Source organism: Podarcis erhardii (genome assembly GCF_964252035.2).
Source record: "Podarcis erhardii genome assembly, chromosome: 11".
Taxonomy (NCBI): Eukaryota; Metazoa; Chordata; class Lepidosauria; order Squamata; family Lacertidae; genus Podarcis; species Podarcis erhardii.
The window spans coordinates 11,230,964-11,248,266 of NC_138501.1; the positions used below are offsets into that span (position 1 = coordinate 11,230,964).

Here is a 17,303-nt window from a genome sequence, read left to right on the forward strand (position 1 = left end):
GGAGAGAATGAGGGATTGCCAAAGGGTACCTGATGTCATCTCAGCCGATGCCTTAAAAAAACAACAACAACACGGCGTCACTGAAAAGGGTTTGCCTTAAAACCCATTAAGGTCAAAAGATAATGTTTTGAAAAACGTATGTATACACGGAATTAAGTTTTGAATGACTTAATGCTAAGAAAATACACATGCAGGTTTAAGCTCAGAAATAGCCCCCAGGGAGCTCTTTGCAGTGTTAGATTTGTCAAAAAGCAGGGGGGGTGCCAGATCCTGTATCTTTTCCATGTTTACACTGGCAATCATGAGAGCCCAACTGAGGACAGGCGCATGGGGACAACAGGTGCACTGCGGTCCCACTCAACATCCTCTTCTCCAAAATGCTCTGTCCATGACCTGAAGACACACAGACTCAGATTCCTTGCCCTAACCCACCCCAGTTTCAGGAGGATATTTCTACTACCCCTATTCCACTGAACAAGATGTACAGCACTCTATACTGCCACAGGGAAGTAGCTTTCTGAGGGAGGACTTGTCAACAGATTCAGAGAGGAAATTTATCAACCTGTCAAACCGCACTGGGTTCGTGTTTTGTTTTTTAAAACTATCCAGAGCATCACTGGTTATTTTCCACCGGGTCAGTCCGGGCCCATAAGAACCGGCTATTTTTTTAATTCCCTTAGCTAGTGGCAATATATTTCCCCATAAATATAAACATTAATGATAGGGGCAAGACATCAGCCACTCAACCCGGATTAAAATGGAAAGCTAATGATATTGCATCCGTTTCCAGGGGAAAGTTTAGCAGATTAATTCTTCTCTCCCCCACGCCCTCCTTCCTTCAGTTCTTTCCACAGCAACTCCATTATTGTAAAAGGCCTTTTCCCTTCAGCCTTATGTAAAATCTCACCGGGGAGGCAGGAAAAAAAAGACATTTTAAACGTCCTCACCACCAACCACCACCACCAGGCGGAAGAAACACAGACGCAGCCCCCTAAATCATGACAGGGCAATAGTGGAAGCCCACCTCTTCCCTTGAAACCTGCACACAAAGAGAGGCTGCGTTGCCCCCATTGATAAAAAATAAATTAAAAGGGCGTCGGGGAGACGAGGCGGATTCACCGGAGCGTCTGCGCAGGCAGGTGAACATGTTAGACACCGGTTGCCGAGGATGCAAGCATGCATGGACTCCGGCTGCAAAGCGCCCAAGCGGGGAGCCGCTGGGTGGAAGCGATGCAGCGAAATAAGGCTGAAATAATGCAAAACGTCCAAACCCACGCTGCGCTATCTTTCTCGCCGCGTCCAAACCCAAGTTACCTTTGGACGGCGAAACGGTCTGGGGTCGTGTTTTGCTTTTTTAGCGTGGGGGGGGGGGGGTCTGGAGATAGGCAGCCGTCGCCACGCCAGTTTCCCTCTGTATCCCTCCCCCAGCTCGCGATGGCAAGGCGCCCCCCACTCCCTGCGCGCCCACCGGAGCGGCGAGCGGCGTCGATCGAGACCCCGCGCAACCCCCGCCAAGTCCTCCCGGGGCCCGCCAGCCCCGGGCGCACAGCCCCGGTCCTTTCCACCACCACCGATCGGAAGAATTATGACTGCAGCGATTACGATGGTGATGGGCTTGCCGCTCGCCCTATCCCCAAACACACGCATGCACACGCACACACAAACACAGCGAGGAGAGAGTGCCTTTCCTCCAGCAACCACCGGCGTCCATAGCTCGCCCTTGCGCTCCCACCAGCAAAGCCCCGCAAATGGCATTCCAGCGCCGCCCTCTCCCCGCGCAAAAACCACTCCAAAAATGCCCCGTCTTTGCAAACCTGCGAAGGGAGGAGAAGCGCTTCTTTCCTCCCAGCCCGAGATCCTCCAGCGGATCCGAAGGGGGTTGCAGAAGACGGAGGCGGCGGCTCCTCCCGCACGCCGCCTTCTCCTTCCCCTCCTCCCTCCCCCCCTCTCGCGATCCGCTGCAGCATGCAGAAAAAAGCAGCAAGCGCCCTTTACCTGCTGTTGCTCTCCAACTTCTTGATCCTCTCGGCTATTTTGTTGCATTGATCCCCGGGAACAGGTTCGCGGGCCCTTCGCTGCGCGCTCAGCAGCAGCTGATGGGAATGGCAACGGGGGCGGCCAGCGAAGGAGGAGGAGGAGTTGGTGCCAGTGTGTAACAAGTTTGGGTTGCCCCGCAGTATGGCGGCGGAGGGAAGAGGAGAGGCAGCAGCAGCAGCGCAGCGGCGAGGCGCGCTCCTGCTCTGCAGCCAGCCAAGCCAGCCAGCCAGCCAGGGGAAGGGGCCGGGGGTGCCCCGGCCGGCGTCGAGGGGCGGGGAGATTCAAAAGCTTGGAGCTCGTCGGGGAAAGGAAGAAAGGAAAGCGCACGGCGGCGCTGGCTGCGTTTTGTTGCTCTGCCCGCCGCGGCAGGGAGGCGCTTCGTTTGCCCCAATCCCTTTCCACGTGCGCCTTCCCCAACCTCGCCACATGCGCCCTCCTCTCGGAAGCGAGAGGCAAACCTGGACGTCCGAGAAGAGCCGAGGAGGCGTAAAACACACAAGCACACGTAGCCCTCCGAGATTGGGACACACACCGATTTGCACATTTTCTGGCCGCACATTTTCTGGCCTTTTCTGGGAACAGGTTGCATCAACGCTGCTGGTCAACATCAGGGTGTAAACCCGTGGTTCCCAACATGCACATGCCCCACAGGGAGGAAATTTGATTTTTAAAGGGGGGCAATCCGAGAATGAGTTCTTTAACAGTGAATGGCCTTATAGGCTTCCTCCACGTGAATAGGACTTCACTTTTTGAATAATAAGAATGATTATTGTCACAGGGCCGGATTTACGTATAAGTTGAACAAGCTATAGTTTAAGGCCCCACTCTCTTGGGGGCCCTCAAAAAATCAAAGGGAAAAAACTGGATGTACGTTTCCAAAATATAAGATAAATAAACAATAAATAAAATAAAACCAACATACAACAACTGTGTTTTGCGTTGTGTAGGCTCCTATGGTGTAAGTAAAGGGCCCCGCCTGCTAATAATATATCACTGGTTTGCTATTATTATTATTTCATGTTATAGCAAGTTTCTAGACACTGGATTATGAGTCTTTGTAACTTGTGTTTCTAAAGGAAATTGTTATTGCCAAATGCCAATGTGTTTGCATTATTTTGTTATGAATAAAAAAATCAGTTTAAGTTAGAGCTTAATAATTATTTCACTATTAATATACTTCTTAATTGTATTTCAGTTCAACAATTAATTTGATAAAATACATATTTTTATTATGTGCGAATGGCTTTAGATACCTATTAGGTCCATAAATTACCATATAGCATATATTAACACAAAAAACAGCGACAATTTGTTGTTGAGAAAGGACAGCTGGACATATAAAGGGCCCCATTACCTTCAGTAGCTTAGGGCCTCATCAAACCTAAATCCGACCCTGGGCAGGCATCAGGATTTTAGAGATGCTTAGGCGGGGCATGGCCAAAAAAAGGTTGGGAACCTAGATGGTTTTCTTTTTTGTAATATTTTCTATTAAATTTTCAAATGTTTTTAACCAGTTTACTTCACGTACAATATACCTGTGGTTCCCAGTTAGCTAAGGACTACAGACCCCCCTGCTTTTCAAAAGCCAAGCCATGGACCCCCTACTTTTGAAATTTATGATACCTCTATGGTAGTTTTTGTTATGTGAAGGGTGTCACAGACCCCTTGGACCACCAATGGTGAACCATAGCAATATAGGATTCACTTTTGTTTTTGACTTCCCACCTCCCTCTCACCCTGATGTTTTTATTCTTATCCATCCATTCCTTCAACCAACAAAGACAAGATGCTTCATAGTATAATCTCATATCTGGGAGGGAGAAACCTCCTCTCTCTTTTGCATCTATCAATATTTTATATTTTATTCTCGGTTTTTTCCCTTGCCAAATATATTTAGAAATATCTTTTTGACATACATTGAAACAATCTGTCTTGTCAATCACCGGAATTGTTTGAAACAAAAATAACATTCTAGGTAATACGTTCATTTTTATAGTCGTTTAATGGTTTATCCATTCATTTTGGTGGGTCAATTCCAATGTATTCAGCAACTTTATCCCCTTATATTCAAATAATACCTTTTAGTGTGGAAAGCTCCTGAAATGGGCAAAACGATTTGAAATACCACTGGTCTCTGCCCTTGGCAATAGTTTCATATTACAGTATTGGAAACCAGAAGACAGAAAAATATGGACACTGTAGTTTTGCTGGCTCCCAAGCAATTTCTTAGAATTTTACCTAAAAACCACTTTGAGGTTGTTGCTTTTTATAATCAAGCAGTGTATACATTTTATGAAATAAAGTAAATAAATTATTATTTGCCTTTCTTCCAAGGAGCTCAGTTGGGTACCGTTGTCTCTTCCTTTTATCTTCACAACCCCCCTGTGAGATGTATTAAGCAGAAAAGAAATGACTGAGGCAAGGTGAGCTTTGTGACTGTGTGGGAATTTGACCCAAGACTCCCCAGCTGATCCTAACCACTGTACCACACTGCCTTGCTCTCTGCTCATGCACTTTTCCCTCAGTCCCTCATGCACAATAAAGGAATACATCGGTTTGTCACACCTAACTCTCTTCCAGCTTTCAGAAAGGAAACAGTTAAAGGATGATACAGCCAGCCTCTCTTGTATGCAGCTGCTGCTAATTGTGTTTATCAGTCAATGAATGATTATATGACTGTGTCAGCTCAGGATAGTTGAGCGTTTATTAGTAGAAAGAAGAACAGGGGCTGGTAGTATCTTCAGGAATCATTGCACTGTGCTGACGATTGCTATCATAAATAAAGCTCATCTTTTGTGGGGGTTTGCTGTTAATCGCATTCTTAATTTTGCATGTCATTGTTGGTGTTTTGTCTTGTTCTAAACTATTGGACCACTTGTGCAGAATCCTGTAAATAAGTGGCCTGTGAGTGTTTCGCACAGAAATTAGAAGAGAGGGAAATAACCAATGTAATTTCACAGCATGTATCCATGTAAATTTGTCCATGTGAAAAAAACGGGGAAACCAGTTTATCACCTCTTCCTTCCCCAGACTGCAGATACGTCAGAGCAAACCAGCTACAATCTATGTCATTTTGTAATGGAAGCCCTATTCACAGAACCTGAATTACATCCTTCAGACAGGCAGACAGTGTGTGGGTAGGAAACAGCAGAGTGAGATGCTACATTTATGACCAAAGATGCTTTTGCTGATGAGCTATCGATCACCATCATGCTCATTTTGCAGGACTGCAATGGCCACTTGGTTTGCATTATACATTACTTAACTGCTGATATACCGTATTTTTCGCTCTATAACACGCACCAGACCATAACACGCACATAGTTTTTAGAGGAGGAAAACAAACAAAAAATATATTCTAAACGAAATAGTGGATATGATTTTTGAGGTTCATGCTGTGGCCACAGACATGTGATCTGACAGTGAGTTTGGAGTAGCCCAATGCAAAAATCCTGAGGATCCATGTGGATCCATGCTTTGTAACCACGGAGGAGGGAAGGAAGGGGAACCATGGATCCTCTGCTCACGACTGCAGCAGATCCCGCCCGCCACCCACAGGCATTCGCTCCATAACACGCACAGACATTTCCCCTTACTTTCTAGGAGTAAAAAAGTGAGTGTTATGGTGCAAAAAATACGGTATGTGTCTACTTTTTCCCCCCTCCTCCACAATATGAGAAAATACTAGCATCAGTGATGCCTAGTTTGGATGCAAAGCTTGAAGGTGGCATGTTTGAAAAACAGTGGACATTTGCATTTTTTATTAAAAAGCATTACAGTGGTACCTCGGGTTACATATGCCTCAGGTTACATACGCTTCAGTTTACAGACTCTGCTAACCCAGAAATAGTACCCCAGGTTAAGAACTTTGCTTCAGGATGAGAACAGAAATCGTGCTCCGGCTGCACAGCGGCAGCCGGAGGCCCCATTAGCTAAAGTGGTGCTTCACGTTAAGAACAGTTTCAGGTTAAGAACGGACCTCCGGAACGAATTAAGTACTTAACCCAAGGTACCACTGTATAGTAATTAAAAGCACCTGAATTTTAAAAGTGGTTCACAAACTAGGAGGCAATAATAAATGTCTTTCGCCCTGTTGGTCTCTTGCTCCCTTCCGGAATGCCAGAAATTTACTTCAAGACAGCATTAGAAACTGAGATATGAAAGCTAGGAGCCGAATGGCACCTTAAACCAAGGTTATGGGCACAACAATGGAATGTCTAGGCACGCTTTTTTATAACAAGAATACAAAGCTGAAAATGAATGAACTGCAGCTAAAATATTATCTTCATTTTTCACATGGTCCAGTCCTTCCTCGGCCCACCTCTCTAATATTCTTAAGAGGGTCTCTTCTCCAGTCTTCAGAGAGTAGCTGAAAGTGGGGAGGCAGAAAAAAGGTCCTCTTTTCCTTCCAATGTGCAGTTTTAATCTGAAATCTTAGGCACAGTTCTGTGCCCAGAGCTCAGAAACTGCTCACACTAATGAAATTCCCTGTCGCAAAATGCACCTAGAACAATGGGCGTTTCAAACACTGCTTCAAGTAGAAAACAAATATCCCGAATGATAACACCTATCCTGTCAATCTCGTAAAAAGTTTATTTGCAGCACCAGCCTAACCATGTCTATTAGTAGGTAAGTCCTATGGAATTCAGTAGAGTTTACTCGCAGGTAAGTGGGGTTAGAATCGCAGCCTTACACAACATTATTTTGGAAGCAATATGTTAAATGAGGGAGGAAGGAAGGCAATACGCTATATAACTATTCACCACTTAGATTTCTTACTAAGAACTACTAAGATGTATATTTTATGTGTGCATTCATTCACTTGAAAGATTTCTGTACTGCTTTTCAGGCAAGACTGCCTCTCAAAAAGGATTGCAATCAACCAAACACCAGCCATTTAAAACACTTGCGATGCCCGGTTACATCTGCTCAACAACTTTTGTGTCTGGATTTTCATTTTTTGAAATACAGCGACCCTACTTAAACCAAAGTTACAAATCCAAACCCTCTTGCAGTCGCCGAAACAGAATGTCTCGTTGCCATTCGGGGGCAAGATGGCTCTAAAGTCTTATTTGTCAAATGATGGTCTGACTGTGAATGATTCTCGGTTAAACACCTGGCTAGTTCTGATAGAATACAACAGATAGAATTCTATAGAATGGTGTGTTAGTGTGTGAAAAGAGTCCAACATCCAGCGATCCTCATGCATGCACCTCCAGATGGTGGAGCCATCAGGAGCCATCCTGGTTCCTAGGCATCTTCACTTGGTTGCAAGCGGTCCAAAGCAAGGTGCAAAATGCTCCTGGCGCCTGGCTAATTGCAAACCCTGCAAATGTCTAATGATTGTGCATGAGAGGCGGATGCAAAACAAGCCTGGACAGCATGTGACCTGCCTGCCAAGCTGAAGGTGCAAAACCAGCCACATTTTTGTGGCAGCCTCTATCTTTTCCAGCCCTGGGCAGGGATCAAACCCACGTTTCAGCAGATGTAGCTGATGGCCTGTGCTCAAATTCATAGGTCACATGCCGTACAGCCCTTCCTAAGATAGAAAAACAAATTAACATCACCTGTGTCATGAGGTTTACTGTTAGAGTTTTCATAGCAAGAAGGAGAGTTTGCAGAAGATACCAGGGTGCACTTAGTGAAGTGCGCTGCTGTTGCAACTTCTGCAAACTGTGTCTGTCGATGTGTGCCCTGAGGCTGTGTTGCTATAAGCTGTTGGAAGGGTCTCTGCTGGCACAGCCTAACCAATTCAGTCGGGAGTTGCACCTTAAAAGAAAACTGAGAGCTGCGATCCTGCACATCAAATCCAAACATGCCTCTCTGACACTTCTGTTCTGTGACTCAGCCGGCCTCTGTCCTGTGAGTAGTGACAAGATCGCTCATAATGTGTGATGTGGAACTGAGTACCAAATATTTATGTGCAAACCACAAAACTTGTGGGAAGATTAATCATGGCTAGAATCTAGAGCAGACCAGTCAGGCTGAAGACCAGTCATTCACTGCTTTTTTCCCCTTTTTCTTTTTTGCAGAGTCATCCAGACGCATGGTCTTGAAGTTAGCTTGGTTAATTTAGGTTACAGTAGGAGCTATTGCAGAGCGGTTTTGAGACCAAAACATACAAGACGTAATTAAACACCATTAGAAGCCAAGCACACCCTTTTAAGTAGACATGAATAAGTACCTCAAACAAATATTCAACTCTGGTTCAGTTTGAACATATCTGCTGTTGCGTTCAGAGGAGTCCTTTGCCCCAAGGCATGACCCCCCCCCCATACATATTTTTTAATTAAATACTGTGTTTCTACAACATCAGAAGGAAAATAAATTAAGAACAGAAAATCGAATTAAAGTGAAATGTAAGGACTGTTCCTACTCACGCACAAAAATCATTTCACTCTCACACAGTAAGAGCTTTGAATTAAAAAATTTAAACATAGAGCAGCACAAGGAAACACGTAAGTTAACTTTAGTCAGCACTGAGGGTAGAAAGCTTTTTGCAAGAGGGGCTGCATATACTGTTTACAGTTGTACCTCGGAAGTCGAACGGAATCCGTTCCGGAAGTCCTTCAGCCAATCAGAAGCCATCGAAGCAGCGACGGGTGTTCGGGTTCCAAAGAACGTTCGTAAACCGGAACAATCACTTCCGTGTTTGCGGCGTTTGGGAGCCAAAACATTCGTCTCGCAAGGCGTTTGACTCCCAAGGTACGACTGTATTTGCAAAAGGGAAGAGCAATGCAGGTCCCCACAAGATTTCCTTTATACAGTCATACCTTGGGTTAAAGTAGCTTCGAGCTGAGCATTTTCGGGTTGCACTCCGCAGAGACCTGGAAGTAACGGAACGCGTTACTTCCGGGTTTCGCCGCTCACACATGTGCAGACGCTCAAAATTACATCATGCGCCGTGGCGAAACGCGACCCGCGCAGACACGGGTTGCGTTCGCTTCAGGATGCGAACGGGGCTCTGGAATGGATCCCATTCTCATCCAGAGGTAAAGGTAAAGGTAAAGAGACCCCTGACCATTAGGTCCAGTCGTCACCGACTCTGGGGTTGCGGTGCTCATCTCACTTTATTGGCCGAGGGAGCCAGCGTACAGCTTCTGGGTCATGCGGCCAGCATGAGTAAGCCGCTTCTGGTGAACCAGAGCAGCGCACGAAAACGCCGTTTACCTTCCCGCCGGAGTGGTACCTATTTATTCACTTGCACTTTGAGGTGCTTTCGAACTGTTAGGTTGGCAGGAGCAGGGACCGAACAACAGGAGCTCACCCCGTTACGGGGTTTCGAACTGCCGACCTGATCAGCAAGTCCTGATCAGAAGGTTTAACCCACAGCGCCACCCGCGTCCCTCTCATCCAGAGGTACCACTGTATTATATTGTGCATATATTCTGACTTGTTTGTTTCTTGCATTTATATAGTATAGTCTTGCATTTATATAGTCTTGCATTTCTATAGGAGTTCAAGGTGATGTACATGATTCTCCCCTTGCTCCTTTAATCCCCAAAGGAACCTGTGAGGTAGGTTAGGCTAAGAGGCAATGACTGGCCCAAGCTCATCCAGTGACCTTCCTGGCCAAGTAGGGATTTGAACTCTCGGTCTCCCAGGTTCCAGTCTGACACCCTAACCACTACACCACACTGGCTCTCTCATTTGTGTTCAGATGGTATTGGGACAGTCATACACCTTCCCACTTTCTATACTGTTGACACCTGCATGTGTTTCGGGGTGGATATATTGCTTCATTTCCTGTCAGTTCATGGCTTGTAGCTTCCTTCTGAAATCCAGCGACGTTTTCTGCTGCAAATGTTGCGGTGGTCTTTTTTTGTTTTCCTTTTGGTTGCGTTAGATTTCAGGGGTGCCCCTCCAGATGGCAAAAACGTGGTGACATCGCAACATCACCACAAAACAACAGATAAACTGTAATAATCTGCGGACACTCCAATATCAATCCAAAACTATTATTGCATCAATGGCATGTTGCCAAATACACCTGTAAAAAGGGGGGAGGTGCTCCTAAATGTGTTATGGCATTGCTGACAAAGAACATAAAAAGTATATAGATCAAGGATGATGATGTGAAAGAACCAGGTACTTTGCATGATCAGAAAAAAGACAAAAGCTTAGCATAGAAGAAGAAGAAGAAGAAGAAGAAGAAGAAGAAGAAGAAGAAGAAGAAGAAGAAGAGTTTAGACTTGATATCCCGCCATTCAGTCTCCACCTTAGAGCAGATTTATGCCACAAGGTGCCATAGGAAGGCACTGGACATAGTAAAAGATCCATCGCATCCTGGTCACTGTCTCTTCGAGCTCCTGCCGTCGGGACGAAGATACAGGACGATGAAGACAAGAACGAGCTGTCTCAAGAACAGCTTCTTCTCCAGAGCGATCTCGGCCCTGAATGGGAAGGCTGGACTTTGAAAGTCATCTAATCTTCCTTGCTGTATTATACTGTATTGTTTTAATTAGTGTTCTTTATAGTTGTCTGAGTTTGTGTGGAGTGCCCTACCTGGGTGGATGGAGCAGCCAAGTAATTTCGTTGTCCCCGAGAGGGGGCAATGACAATAAAGATATATTATTATTATTTAAGGAGTCTCAAAGTGGCTAACAATATCCTTTTCTCCTTTTCCCCCACAACAAACAATCTGTGAGGTGAGTGGGGCTGAGAGACTTCAAAGAAGTGTGACTGGCCCAAGGTCACCCAGCAGCTGCATGTGGACGAGTGGAGACGCGAACCCAGTTTACCAGATTACGAGTCTACTGCTCTTAACCACTACACCACACTGGCTCTCTAAGTTCCTGACAAGCGTAAAATTTCAAATTTGTAATTCCTTGACAAATACCATGCTGGTAAATGAGGCCGTAAGTGACACATTTGCTCAGTTTCCTAAGTGACTGAAGAAGCTACATTGCCACTTTTAGCAGAGGGCATAATTAATTGCACAAATCGAAAGTTCAGTTATGCGCTTGAATCCTTCTTGCAAAAGCTGACAGTCTGGAGCATGGGTAGGCAAACTAAGGCCTGGGGGCCGGATCTGGCCCAATCGCCTTCTAAATCCGGCCTGCGGACGGTCCCGGAATCAGCATGTTTTTACATGAGTAGAATCTGTCCTTTTACTTAAAATGCATCTTTGGCTTATTTGTGGGGCCTGCCTGGTGTTTTTACATGAGTAGAATGTGTGCTTTTATTTAAAACGCATCTCTGGGTTATTTGTGGGGCATAGGAATTCGTTCATTTTTTGTTCATTCATCCGGCCCCCAACAAGGTCTGAGGGACAGTGGACCAGCCCCCTGCTGAAAAAGTTTGCTGACCCCTGGTCTGGAGGCACTGCGATTTCGCTCTTATTCTCATGTTAACACTGTACCGTTTATGGTCTTCCTCTTCCCTTCTCTAGCCAGTGGCTCATTCACAGGAGCAGCAAGTACAAAATGTAAGCTGTCAATTGACAGAATGGAGCCACAGTCACTTTATCCTTGAAGCACACCTGGAGCTGCCTTGATCACAAGGTAGCTCTTGCTGTATTGTGCAAATGGGCAGAGGCAGAGCTAGCTGCCCCGGCACCTGGAGTGGCACATATGCTGTGCACATGGGGGCAGGGCCATGGGGGTGGAGCAAGCCGCCCATGGCGGGCTGCTTCCTGGGCAGGGGAAGAGGGAACCCCTCCACTTTGCCAACAGCCTTCCTCCCTTCCCTCTTCCTTTTGACAACTCAGGGGAGGCTCCCCCGCCCCAGGAAGCAGCCCGGCAATGGTGCACCACTTGCCTGTGACTCCCGAGCCTCCCCCAAGCTGTCAAAATGAAGGGGGAAGGGGGGAAGGCCATCGGCAAGGGGGCGCAGATCCACCCTTTCCCCCGACAGCTCAGGGTAGGCTTGGGAGTCGCCGGCAGGTGGCACGCTGAATGTCACCCGCCTCAGTGATGACACCCAAGGTTAGCCGCCCCCCAGCGGCATAGTGTGGGTTGTCAGCACCCAGGGCAAGGCAAGTAATTTGCGCCCCCTAACCCGGGGCAAGGCAAGTAATTTGTGCCCCTAACCTGCCGCTGGTGCCAGCTTCTTCTTGCTGCTGCCTGGGCTGGGGTATTTACGATAAGGTAGCCACGGCGGCGGCGGGTCCGTGTCAGGTGATCTGAGGCGAGTTGCCGCTGGCGCTGCTGCCCAAATGACGCCGCTTGCCCGGAGGAGGAGGAGGGCAGAGAGGCGAGGAAAATGCAACATGGCCCAGCAGCTGCAGCAGCGGCAGCGGCAGGGGGCTGTGAGGAGGGGCTGCCTGGTGCGCCCTCCGCGGCCCTGACGCGCGGGGACCGCGGTGAGCGTTGAGAGCCGCTGCCTGCCGGACGCCTTCAGCCCAGACGCGCACACAGCTCGTCAGTTCCGCGAGACATGGGGCTCTACTACAGCCTGCGCCCGAGGCTCTTCGGCGACTCCGGAGGCGGCGAGCGCGCCCCCCCAGATGCTGCGCCCGTTGCGTCCGGCCCCCCCCTGCACCGCCACTGCCGCTCCCTTCCTCTGCCCCTGCAAATGGGCAACTCATCCCACACTGCTTGCATGAGTAGATCACTGCACTTCTCACCATGAGGGCTGCCCCAGTTACTGAAACAGAAGCAGTCAGACCACCTGCACACGGATTGTCGTGCAAGCATACAGACCGGCTGCCTGTACTGCAATGAATGGGACAACCTGGAAAAGCAAGGATGGAGAAAGGGGGGCAGAAGGGCCATTTGGGTTGGGGCCTCAAGCTCAAAGTGGGCCACAGATTCAGCCACATTAATTTTTTGCCAGTTGAAACGTTTCACTACAGTGGTATCTCTAGTTACATACGTAATTCGTTCCGGAGGTCCATTCTTAACCTGAAACTGTTCTTAACCTGAAGAACCACTTTAGCTAATGGGGCCTCCCGCTTCCGCCATGCCACCGGAGCACAATTTCTGTTCTGATCCTGAAGCAAAGTTCTTAACCTGAGGTATTATTTCTGGGTTAGCGGAGTCTGTAACCTGAAGCATATGTAACCCAAGGTACCACTGTACTTGTTTTTATGATCATCAGACCACATTGTGACATGCTCTCTCAGCTCAGAGCTGCAAACTGAAGTAAGTAAGAGGTGCGTTTTGGTAAGAGAATTTTATGACTCTTGTTGCTAACTGACACAGATTTCTTGTCATATGCTTTATTATCAACTGCAACATTGCATAAAACTGAGGTTTTCCCTCAATAATTAGTGCAATTGCACAAAAAAGGCCAGGGAAGTATTTCCTAAAAAGAAAATTCAATTTTTCTCACTCTGTTTCATTTTTGTACTTTATCATTTTTTTTGTTTTTATTGTGGTGGGGGCCCTCTGAGAGGGCCTGGCACCAACACTCATGATGGCCGAGGCCCAAGATCAGGACAGTCACGGAAGATAAGAAATGCCAGAAGTGATGGGGTGAGCTGCACCATGGGAGATGGTACAAAAAGGGAAATTTAACGGAAAGTCCCTCTGTGGTTTCTGCTTGCCCTAAAATGTGTGTGATCAAGACATCCCGAGGCTGTCATTTAGCAGGAGCAACATTAATTAGGAATCTTGCTGCTGTCATGGCAACATTAAGAACTGTTGTTACGTAAGAGTCCATTGCCTCAATATATATGCCTATTCCTTTCTGTACTACTACTTACAGACCCTCCATGTGTTCCTATTTTCCAGGGACGTCCTTGATTTAGAGAAGCCATCCCAGTTTCTGATTTGATCTCGGAATGTCCCACTTTTCCTTAAAGGTAAAAGTAAAGGGACCCCTGACCATTAGGTCCAGTCACGGATGACTCTGGGGTTGCGGCACTCATCTCGATTTATTGGCTGAGGGAGCCGGCATACAGCTTCCAGGTCATGTGGCCAGCATGACTAAGCCGCTTCTGGCGAACCAGAGCAGCGCACGGAAACGCCGTTTACCTTCCCGCCAGAGCGGTACCTATTTATCTACTTGCACTTTTCAAAAGCACATCAAAGAGGAGGGACTGAACAACGGGAGCTCACCCTGTCACAGGGATTCGAACCGCCGACCTTCTGATCAGCAAGTCCTAGGCTCTTTGTGGTTTAACCCACAGCACCTCCCTCCCTATGTTCATTGTAGAAATGTTAGAGGGTATGGAGTTACCCGACCTCCAAGCCGTCTGAAGGCAATCCTGTAAAGGGAAGATTTTTGTTAATGTTTAATGTTTTCTTACGTTTTTATAGATGTTGGAAGCTGCCCAGAGTGGCTGGGGTGACGCAGTAAGATGTGTGAGGTATAAATAGTAAAATTATCATTATGGAATGGGACGTACCTTAAAGGGAAGTTTTCCTTCTGCACATATGTTTTCCCTCTGCACATAACTGTGGCCTTATGGGAAGCATTGCTTCTTTTCTCTTGCATTTTGGGAAGTCTTGCTTATAATCTTTTCTCTGTTTCTGCACACACTGTACGAACCTGTTCCAAACACCAAGACATTCCCTCATCGCTCAGTTCACCTTAAGTTCATGATGACTTGTACTCCATGCATAGCTGACCACATCTATAGCTATGTTAATCTTTAGTTATTATTAATTAGGAGGTTTCATGCTTGTCTAGTCCCAACCTCGTCTCCCAGCCTTTAATCTACCAGTGATTAATGTTCACATGTAATTCCCACCCCTCACATGTAATTCCCGCCTTGTATGTATGTTAACCAATCAGCATTAAGTTTCTTTGTGTTTGTATCAACCAATCAGCCACAAGCACACCTGTGGCAATGTTTGTAATATTCAATAAAAGAGAGTTCCCGGGACTTTTCCCGGCAGACGCCTCTCGTGACACCCACTGCTCGTCTCCCGTGATTTTCATTCCTACAGTACCTATTTTTATGCGAGAAATGTCAGAGGATATGTACTTACGTTCTGTTACTTCATCATCATCGGTAATTAATTCTATTGCTTTCAGACTGTTAAGCCGTTCCTGCATTGCAAGGCATTGAAATGGTGCTTTGCATCAAGATGGATTGATTCCGAAGGCGTTAGTAGCTAACGCTAAGAATGTTTGTGAGTGCCCTGACATAGCAGTCAAGCCCCATTTCTTTACTGGTGCTGCAGTCCTTAGGAATGGAACGGGGAGAGAAATAAAAGTGTGTTGTGTAACACCGTTCTTGCAGCTGCTTCTCTAATTTCCCTAGAGTCAATTGCGGGTGAATAAGGCACTGCTCCACCAACCTCAGGCTGCTCTCAGCCAGTCCCAACCTCCCGGCCTCTATACTTGCGACCAGCCTTGGGATGGGGGAGGCTGCGGCTCTCAGCATATTTCCTCCTTAATCTCCCTTTTGCTCTTGTAGGGAGGAGGATGGGGACAAAACCAGAATGAGTTGGCCTTGCCCACCATTTTCTCTGGCTCTGCTTGTCATTGGCTCTCACGCTGCCTTAGTGTTGCTGTAAAGTAAAAACCAGGAGTTTTTAAAGACCCCAAGATTGCTGAACCACCAAAATTGCTGAGTTTTTTAGAGGAAAACCCGAAAGTTGTTGAGCTTACTTTAAACAAACTGTGATTTTCCGTTACGTGATTTTCCGTGCACGAAGATCCAGGGCAACCCACTGCCTTCCAGAAATATCCCCCCCCCCCCGATGTCACTTCCGACTTTGAAATCCCAGTAATGTCCAGGAAAATCTGGACGTACGACAGCCCTACTTCCATGCTTTCTCTCCCAGTTCCATGGGGCACCAGCCACCATTGACTAGGGCTTGAACTGTTGCAAAAGCTGAGTTCCTGTAATGAATCTGTCCAGCCAACCGCTGAACCACAAAAGAAGAAGTTATCGTCTAAAATAATCCCATGAATGAAATGAGAAACGAGACACTTCCTTTTCATCGGTTCCTTTCTCTTAACTTGCCTTTGTTTTACTGGCAGAATTTCACTTGCTTATGATCTTTGTCCTTCTCAGTTTATAAAGGCATGCAAAGACCTGATGTAACTTGCTGCCCTGTTAACTGAATCCCTTTTACCCAAGCAAAACCAGGTCATCCTTCCCCAAAGGATAGAATTTCGCAGGGTTTGGGGTTGTTCCTTAAATTATTATTATCCGCTTTGCAGGGAGACTTTAACGTTCCCCCCACTTGCACCTATTGGATTTCTGTTATTTCAAAAGGGCAAACAATCGTGGATGATCTGATTACCTCTCAAGCATCAATTGAACAAAAGGCTACCAGGTAGTTTGGCGAAGGGTGCATTTTTTTTTTGAATAAACATTTTCAACAAACACTTCTGCTGGGAACTCTGCTCTGTCTTCCGAAGAATGAGACACAGACTCATAAAGAATAGACTGGAAGGATAAAGATCAGGGATGTCCTTTGATAACGGGCTATTTAAAAGTATAAAAGAGCATTTTATTGTGGCATAAAATGCAGAGTGGTTTTCAGTCATGCATAGGAAATGAAGAGAAAAGGGCCTTGGAAATTCATACAGAATTTATGGGTCAGCCATTAAAAATGTGACTTGCTCAACAAGTTCAGTTGCACAAGCAGCGATTACCTTCCTCTCTGCGCTTGTCAGACTTACAAGTTGTCACATGCTAGGCCCAAATACTGATCACAGCCCTTCATATAATGGAGAGGAAGATTGCCGAGATCCAAATTCCCTGACCGTAAAAGGGCAACAGCACTGGATGCTTATTCAGGAGTTAATTTCTTTATTTGTTGTGCTTCACTGTTTGCCCATGTTTTCATCTGTAAAAATGTTGCAAGGCTTGTGTTAGAGTTTCTAAGAAAAGCTCCAACCTTCACATAATTTAAATCACCAGGCTATTTAACTAAAGCTTTAGGTGGTTCATTGTTCATGGTCAGCTGTAACTGGTGTGACTGTGAGTCAAAATCCCTCACCAGACTCCTGATTAAGCTTAGCAGTCATGGAATAAGAGGCAAGGTCCTCTTGTGAATTCGGAATTGGTTAAGTAACAAACAGGAAGCAGACAGTAGGAATTAATGGACAGTTCTCATGACAGAAAGCGGACCTGTACTTATTAACCAGCTCCATCTGGTACGCCGGCTTGAGACTCTACTTGCCAGCAGACTGTCTCGCCAGAGTGGTGCATACTCTAGTTATCTCCCGCTTGGACTACTGCAATGCACTCTACGTGGGGGTACCTTTGAAGGTGACCTGGAAACTACAACTAATCCAGACTGCTGCCGCCAGACTGGTGACTGGGAGCAGCCACCAAGACCATATAACACAGGTCCTAAAAGACATACATTGGCTCCCAGTATGCTTCCAAGCACAATTCAAAGTGTTGGTGCTGACCT

General features: G+C 46.5%; 1 protein-coding gene and 1 long non-coding RNA gene across 4 annotated transcripts in view; both read right to left on the reverse strand.

Annotated features, from left to right (window-relative positions):
* The window catches only part of SEMA4D (semaphorin 4D), a 118,071-nt gene extending 115,698 nt beyond the window's left edge, over positions 1-2,373 (reverse strand). For 2 of the 3 annotated variants that reach the window (XM_081880409.1, XM_081880410.1), the window contains exon 1: positions 1,996-2,373. The gene's annotated coding sequence lies outside the window, so the exon portion shown is untranslated. Of the gene's footprint in view, positions 1-1,814; positions 1,927-1,995 lie in introns of those variants that run through there. The other variant, XM_081880411.1, reaches the window with a different exon arrangement.
* Positions 1-17,303, reverse strand: part of LOC309352202 — a 206,979-nt gene that overhangs the window by 135,115 nt on the left and 54,561 nt on the right. The gene's annotated exons all lie outside the window — the stretch shown is intronic.